We start from the raw sequence: 9203 nt of genomic DNA, 5'->3' as shown, positions 1-9203 counted from the left end.
TCCAAATATTAGGTGTGCTGTATGTATATTTTTGACCCTGTATGTATGATGTTGACCCTGTGTTCATTTCAAAAAATCCAAAGAAAATTAAAACTTGTGCACCAAATTCTAGTGTTTTTTTATTAAAGCTGTATGCTGTACAATCATTCTGCCACAGTAAAAGAACAGTTCAAAGAAATTACTGAAAGCCCAAATATTGCCATGACATTTATATCCAAGATGACATTCATGACACTGTATGTAAACTTCTGACCACAAGTGTGTGTGTGTGTGTGTGTGTGTGTGTGTGTGTGTGTGTGTGTGTGTGTGTGTGTGTGTGTGTGTGTAAAACACCCCAATATATATATATATAGGGGTGTTGGGGTGTTATTTGTGCTATACCTTCCCTTCAAAAGTTTAGAGACTAAAAGGTACTAATTGCTTTACTCATGTTGAAAAACAATTCTGAATATACATTATTACTTTACTATTAAAGTAAACAGGAAAGAAATTGTTAATCATAATAACATCTAGGATAATTAATCATCAGTCACAATTTCATAATCATAACCAGCCTCTTCAGCCATCCATCAGAGCTCATAGAGTCTGAATAGAATGCTAAAAATTAATTCATGTAATATTACCTTGTAAATGTAGGGTAACTAATTGGCAACAGAGGTATTTACATCATTCTTAGGACAGTGCTTGTTTACTGGCACATTGTTCTGTATTTTTAAACAGGCAAAACTGTATTTTACAGGATTACGTACTGGATTTGCAGCAATATATTACGGTAAAAGACACAGCTATGATTTTATTCTTATAGCATTGTGTTTAATTATTCTAGTGCTTTAAATAATCTTAAATAAATTTGAGCAAATAAAAACATCATTTCACTTCAATTCACTTACTGTAAGAACACATCAAATTACACACTAGGAATTTGTTAAAAACTGCTAAAATGAATAACAGTCACAGAATCAGTAGGTTACAATCCTAAATGCAGCGGAAAAAAGTAAGCAAGTGACATATTTAAAGCCTGTCAACTCATCTTCATAATTAGCTCCTGACTGTAGTGGTGCTGATGTGAAATTTACCATCGACCGCAAAACAAAAGAGAGGTTATTTTTTCAGTTCAGAAATTTCTGAATGTATTTGTTCTGCTGTTTTCTTCTGGCTGATTTGACATGGACATGATGACGCATATATTTGGTACAAGTGATGTCAACATTACCAAAATACCAGAATTAATCATCTTCTTACATCAGCTCCCTCTTTACCCCAACCACAGAAACTGAACAAACTTATACCTGCTCACTGCAACTTTTTGTTTCTCAGAAAAACTGTCTATATTTACAGTTATGTTATTTGATACTATTTTGTTTTTACTGTGATTTTACAACATGGCCACAGTACAATTAAGATAATCATGATTTACAACTAGGACTTGTTAAAAAAAGGTAGGAAAGCTGTGTTTGTCTCTGTTAAGCTTTTTTTTTTGTATATAATACTCATTACTTACACATGAGCGTTCTCAAGACTAATGGCCCTTTTCCACTACCCTTTTTCAGCTCACTTCAGCTCGCTTCAGCTCACTTTAGCCCGACACGGCTCGCGTTTCGACTATCTAAGAACAGCACGACTCAGCTCGCTTCAGCCCTGCTCAGCCCCCAAAACTCGCACGGTTTTGGAGTGGGGCTGAAGCGAGCCAAACCGAGCCGAGTGGGGCTAGGGGCATGAGCAGACACTCCCCTGTGCACTGATTGGTGAGGAGGAGTGTCCTCACATGCCCACACATGCCCCACGAGCACGCTGGGATCTGTAAACACCATAAACCCGGAAGAAGAAGAATTACGAATTACGAGAATTTCTGAAGCCTTATGCGCCTCGCCTCATCTATACGCTCTTGCCAGTATCTGTTGGCGTTGTCGGTGACAACAAGCCACAGCACCAAGACCAGCAACACTAACGACTCCATGTCCTCCATGTTTATTATTTACTCTCCAGGTTGTGAGACTACCGCAAGGTCACTGATGTCACTGTTTGCGCCGCCTAACGACATCACGTGACGTCCACCCACTTTCGCTAACTCCACCCAATTTGTCCACCCACTTCCAGCCAGCATGGTTCAGCGCGATTGTAGTCAAAATGCAACTCCAACAGCCCCACTCAGCTCGACTCAGCCCAACTCAGCACGGCACGGCTCAGCCCAACTCAGCCGCGTTGGTAGTGGAAAAGCGGTATTAGTGGTTAATAAGCGGCTAGCTGGGTGTGTGATGTTAAGCAATTAAATTATAGGACAGTAAAGCTCATTTTTATCTAGTTTGTTAAACCAGATGTGATAAGTACATTGCTTCTGCATAATGCAGTGCCATGCTCTGTTGATCAGTGTAGCCTTTTAAACTTGCTGGAAGGGAGAAGTAGCGGTCCTGCATACACAAGCACCAGGCAACTGGAAATGTGTATAAAGTACACCAGCACACCACACAACATTACTGTTGACTCATGAAAAAAATAATAACTGTTATTCCTACACTTTTCCAGCATTAGCACTTGACAAGTTGTTTTGCCAGGGAGACACCACTGTCAATCATTATGCAATCGGATCTGATCAAGCACAAAGTAGGATTTTTTGTAGCTTTAATAATCCATCCGTTATCTATAGCCGCTTATCCTGTACAGGGTTGCAGGCAAGCTGGAGCCTATCCCAGCTGACTATGAGCGAGAGGCAAGGTACACCCTGGACAGATCATCGCAGGGCTGACACATAGACACAAACAACCATTCACACCTACGGTCAATTTAGAGCCACGAATTAGCCTAACCTGCATGTCTTTGGAGGAAACCAGAGCACCCAGAGGAAACCCACACAGACACGGGGAGAACATGCAAACTCCACACTGAGAGGCCCCTGTCGTCCACTGGGCTTGAACCCAGGACCTTCTTGCTGTGAAGCGACAGTGCTAACCACTACACCACCGTGCCGCCCAGCTTTTATAATAATTTTTTTTAATGTAATTAGAATAGCAGGTGGGCGGCACGGTGGTGTAGTGGTTAGCGCTGTTGCCTCACAGCAAGAAGGTCTGGGTTCAAGCCCCATGGCCGACGAGGGCCTTTCTGTGCGGAGTTTGCATGTTCTCCCTGTGTCCACGTGGGTTTCCTCCGGGTGCTCCGGTTTCCCCCACAGTCCAAAGACATGCAGGTTAGGTTAACTGGTGACTCTAAATTGATCATAGGTGTGAATGTGAGTGTGAATGGTTGTCTGTGTCTATGTGTCATGCCGATGACCTGGCGACTTGTCCAGGGTGTACCCCGCCTTTCGCCCGTAGTCGGCTGGGATAGGCTCCAGCTTGCCTGCGACCCTGTAGAACAGGATAAAGCAGCTAGAGATAATGAGATGAGATGAGAATAGCAGGTTGGTTAGAGTTTCACACTGTAAATTTTTATAGCATCATTCTGCTTTAAACACAGTATTTTTATTCTCTGCAATTCTTTACAGTGAAGATAGAAATACAACTGCAAAGTAAATTTTATCTTTGCATCTTGTAGCTGAAGTGTAAAGTAAACCAACCTCTCTTCTGTGTGCAGAATCTATAAGCAGAGTGATAAGAGTGCTGTAAATTCAGCCTCCTCTCAGCATTGAGTATATCCCTAAAACACACAGTTGAAATTGAAGTTTTATATATATATATATATATATATATATATATATATATATATATATATATATATATATATATATATATATATGTTAAATGTAAAACCTTAGGCAGGACTATAGCAGATTTACTCCTCTGTATCATTCTTACATGATATTACATTCACATTATAATTATAATTTTTGTATTACACTCGGAATTTGTAATAGTTAAAGCAGCTTAAAGTTGTGGATTTGCACACATTTTATTTTGATTGATTCTAAGCAACAATGTGAAGTGCCTCCAAAAGCAAATTCTCCCCCCAGTTGTGGCCAACTCTTTGCTGTTTCCACATCTGTCTTTTTCTTTCATATTTTAACCTCTTACCTTTCTTTTTCTGTCTTTATTCTCATCAGTGTACCAGTTTACAAGGTCTAGAAAGGTGTTTTGAGATATGGTGACTCTGAAGGTCAAAGCATTTTACATATTTTTCATATTCAGCAAACTATTAAGTGCCCGTCATGTCCTGTGGATGGGGGCGGAGTCATTTTAGAAGCGACCATGGCTGTTATGGATAGGAATATTTTTTTTCCATGGGATAAAGATATTCATTCAGATTAACTATTTTTATTGATTTGCAGTAACACAAGAGAGAAATGGGCTTAAACCATGCCAACAAAACGGCCTCCAGAACCTAGCAAAGCTACCAGTTCTTCCTTTAATTTGTCACCCATCTGTATATTTATAGTGACATACTTGGGTGCTTTTCTTAGTATTATTAATTGCTGATTTGTCTCCTAATAGACAGAGTGATAGGATAAGTGAGATGGCTCATTCATCAAGAGAGATGAATGATTAGTAACTTATTGCCAAAATGTGTAACTGGTGTGCAGCACTGTGACGAATATAGTTGTCTATGGTGTTTTATAAACCTATTCTGAATATATTTTGCTCAGTGGTGATTATTCTTCTTGTTGTATAATGCAGGACTGTTTTGTTGGTCAAGTAGAATGTGTTCTTCAAAGTTTGGTTTCTGTAGTGAGAACTAAGAGTAACAGAGAGTTCTTGATGGTATGGATACTGTTGGATCAGATTTGATTTGTTTTTGTTTGTTTGTTTTGTTTCCTTACAGGAGAGTTTATTGGATAGCAATTAATAAGGTCTAATTAATCTATTTTCTTTATATGGACATGAGTTGCAAGAATCTGGATAATGATGTAAACTGTTCCTAATGTGTGAAGATGTGTTTTAGACACTTTACTGAGTGTTTTTTTAAGGACATTGATGTTGTTTCATATGTGAGTGGATTTGTTTGGTTTTAGAGGTTTAAAATTATTCTTAATTTTATAGAATTTCCACAAACTGCTCAGTCATTCGGCTTTTGAATCAAGAGTGCTATCTAAGTTAACAGAAGAGTTGGAAATATTGAGATCCTTTGTTTATGATCTGGATTCTCTCTACAATTAAAGAGATTGTACTTGATTAGCCTTTACATTCCACAGGCCAATTGGATAATAAGACAGTCATTAGTGTGGTCATAATAGGCATGATTAATATAATGCTGCCTGTAAGGGATTTCCTGCAGTTACTAACCAGTTTCTCTGCCTTGGGAATCTTCAAGTGGGGTGGAGTGGTTATAATTGAAAGTGTATAAGAAAAGGTAAAGTGGGTGGCCTTGAATGAAACCTTGCATGGCATGGTATACAAATGAACGTCAAACTGTAAAATAACTAACCAGTGGTAGCATTCATACATAAAATTGTGCTTTAAAAATCTGGATTATTTCAAGAGTTAAAATGTATGTATGGAAAGTAACAAAGCTTGTTGAAGCTACTGATAAATAAGACATAATAAGACCTGAAATAATAGCAGCAACAACTGCCCTCCTAAGAGTCACACGAAAAGAGAGATGTGACTTTTTAGTACTCTGCAGTGTAACTATTTAACAGCTTTATATTTCTATAATTATTCATTTCTTTGTCAGTGAGGGTTTTTTTTCCTGTCTCTTATGCCATAAAGAATGAAGGAATGTTTTTGGCAGATAACCTTTTGCTCTGAATTTACCCAAGAATGTGAGAAAATGCAGGAGTAAGCAAAGTTGTAGATAGAAGTGATAAAATTGGAAAACTCCAATATCACTAACTATACATTTTAACATCCAAAATTCAGTAATTAAATATTGTAAAATATAAACGACATCCATTTGGAATAATTACTAACATAAATACTGTATTATGTTAATTATTTTCGGTCAAATTTAGAAATTCGTGTGTGTGTGTGTGTGTGTGTGTGTGTGTGTGTGTGTGTGTGTGTGTGTGTGTGCAGGATGTTTGTAGCTGTGTTCCTGAGAGGGGTTAACAGGAGTTCAGCGACATTTTTTTTTTCACACTCAGTTGGATGAACCCCACAGCCTACTGAGTGTGAGTGCTCTTGTGAATCTCTCTCTCTCTCTCTCTCTCTTTCAGAACTTCTTTTTATTCTAGTTCCTATTATTATTATTATTATTATTATTATTATTATTATTATTATTATTATTATGTTTTAACTTTTATTATTGAATGTCAGCACTTTTTTTAATCCTTAATTCATAGCACAAGGCTAACTTTGTTTAGTATTATCGTGGAAAATGAATTTCTCAAACCAAAATCTTTTGACATGAACCACTTATAGTATTGTTCATAGCCTGTGTGTTGTATAAAAGTATAAATAATTTACCAAAGGATTTGTCAGATTCTGTAGGTTAGCTTGACGTAATTTGTAGCTGGGAAATGTATTTTTACTCATATACTTGATCTAACTAGAACGAATTATTTTATGTAAGTACATATATGAATACATTTCCGAGCAAAACAAAACGAATCCGTGTTCTTATTACACTTCTGCAACTTGTGCATTTTTCCCCTCTGAAACTGAATTTTGCATCAGACAAATAATTTGAAAGCTATACAACTGTTTTTTTTTTTTTACTTGCATAGCTTATATCATGATATCATGTATATTCATTATAATGGATGAAAAAGCAAATTCACATCTCCCAAAATGAACTCGTGTAATGTGCATCAGTCCGTTTGTACAACACTCTCATGTGCCCTGATGTGTGAAGGGAACTGACCCACTGTCTTACAGCCAAAACTGACCTTTCAATTCAAGTGCGAGTTTCAGTGCGCTTTAAATATTTAAACCTGTTACTGATTAACATCACAGGACTGAAATGTCTGTCCTTCGACAAGTTGGACCATAGATGGTTATGTCCTTTTGCTTAATGGTGAGATTTTTTTAACATGCTGCACGGTATTCATTGGTTTATTTGTCTATGAATTGACTAATACATTATAACGAATTTACAGACTTTATTTTGCTGTGAGAGATTTGTAAAATATATTTTTCACTATAAATACCTTTCTTAACATTACCTAGGGATGATTTATGGGTTAAAAATACAAATAGTACCAATGAAAATCCAATGGATAGTGTTTGTTCCAGTCTTTCATCAGTGCTAATGAACTCCTAAAACATTGATATTTGCAAAACGACTAGAAGAAAAAGGAGCCCAAAGGGCACGGCGAGGGCAACAGAAAAAGATAACAAAGGTGAGTGGCCTCCGAGGGTGAGCAGGACGAAGTGAAGGCCCGGAGTGGTGCTTGGGGCGCGAACTGATGGCAGAAACCTACGTTTGACCCCTGTGAGATGGAAGCTGTGAAGCTCCTGACATGATGACCCACTGCTCGCGAGAATTCATTTGGGCCTGAACTCTTCGTGAACCAAATCCGGGGGAGAGCTGGCAGGCCTGGGCTGTTTGAGGAAAGGCTCGGGGCAAACCGATCCGCCTGTGTAAATATTGAGGCAGTCCGTCAGAGGACTCGGAGATGAAATCGAACTGTCAAGCGCGCGTAAACTTTGGGGGAAGAAGGGAGGCCACGAGTGGGAGAAGGGAAAGAATTTGGCAAACTCGTTTCCTCGAATGTTCGTGGGGGGAAAAAATGATCCCAAAACGTTCCTGACCCCTCTGCGCTCTTTCTGCAGCACCTCTTGTCAGCACCTTCTGAACTTGATGCACGAATCTTTCACCTGCCACGCACCACATGTATTGTGTTTCGGATGTGACGTGATACAACAGGCGGTGAAGCTTGAATTTGATGTCTAATTTTAAGGATCTCTCAAGAGGGCAAATGCGTGTGGGGGTGGATGGGTGTTCTCATAGCATGAGATTCTTCTAGGCTGAATTCATCGGCTAAGAGCAAGACTTCTGTTTTTACTCACACTCAAGCTCAAGCTGAAATTGTTGTGGCCGTTTTTGTGCTGATGGAGAATTCTGACTTGGCAGCATGACAGCAAACGTCAAATCAAATCATGAGTAGCTTCTATCAATTAACTAAATATAGCTACGATCTTGTATAAAGCAACTAAACATCATCACTAACATGACAAAAGTGTTGTTCATATGACAGCCTGTGTACACTGTTCAAAAATAATAGGCAATATAATTGCATATAGGATACTAAATAAATTAATAGATATCCTGTTTGTGTTAATATTAGCCATTTCACCTGTCGGGCTAAATTTATCAGAGTTTATCATCAAGTGTTGCAGATTGATATTCTGCTTTGCAACATCCATTTTGATGGAGCCTGTTTCTCAAAACTCGCACTGAATCCATGACGCTAAACAGGTTCAGTTTTAGTGCGTCTTGGAGTCTCTAGGGCTTTGTCTTAGATAATAAACGTAACATGGTCCATGATAATTAATTCAAACGAACTTAAAAAGATTCTTTATCTGTCCGATACACCTTTGGACACTGCACACGTGAGTGTGTCAAATATGCGGACGTTGGATTATGTGCGTTAATTTATGTGCGTCCTTGCACTGGGTTTAAAAATACAGTACTGTATAATGTGAAAAAATATTCTATATTGGTGATCAGATTATTCAAAACATGCATATTTCCGTATATGATCACACAAGGGTGGGGTTTTTTTTAATGCAATGAGATTTTCACCCCATATTCAGAACTTTCATGAAGTTTGCATTTTAACTGATGCCACAGCGCATGCTGTTCCTTGTGAATTTGATATTTCAACAAATAAACATAACCAACCTCGGAACAAACACGGGTTTTAATGAAAGAAGATTAGACCTCATTTCTCTGTGGCTTCAGTACCGAAAATAAATGAGTCGGCTATCTGGGGGCCGTTAAAATGCACTTTTTAATAACGATGCATGGGTCGGCTTTTTACTCCTAACCGTCTTCAGCACTTTATCCACTAGGACAAAGTTTACATTGTCGCTGTTCTAATAATATCTCAAATTAAATAGTGAAAGTAACAAGGCTTGGCCAATAACTTTTGCAGTAAAACTTTGAAATTTTTAATAACATGCAATGGCCTGGACATTACTCAATATCTATAATTATTCAGTAACTATAGCTGTCTTTTTCTGAAGAATTGATTGAGTGTTTAAAAGTTTGTGTACTGGTTGGCAGCCAGTAAATGTAAGTGCGCATAAAGTATGCAACCTTCAAGAGTCTGAAGCTCCTGGCCAGAAACGTGTACAAATAGGTATCATGCGCAGTGAAAGGAGGCTGATGCT

This window comes from Neoarius graeffei, chromosome 20, assembly GCF_027579695.1.
Source record: "Neoarius graeffei isolate fNeoGra1 chromosome 20, fNeoGra1.pri, whole genome shotgun sequence".
Lineage (NCBI taxonomy): Eukaryota > Metazoa > Chordata > Actinopteri > Siluriformes > Ariidae > Neoarius > Neoarius graeffei.
The sequence above is the reverse complement of the archived record's forward strand: the minus strand, read 5'-3'. Positions refer to the sequence as shown.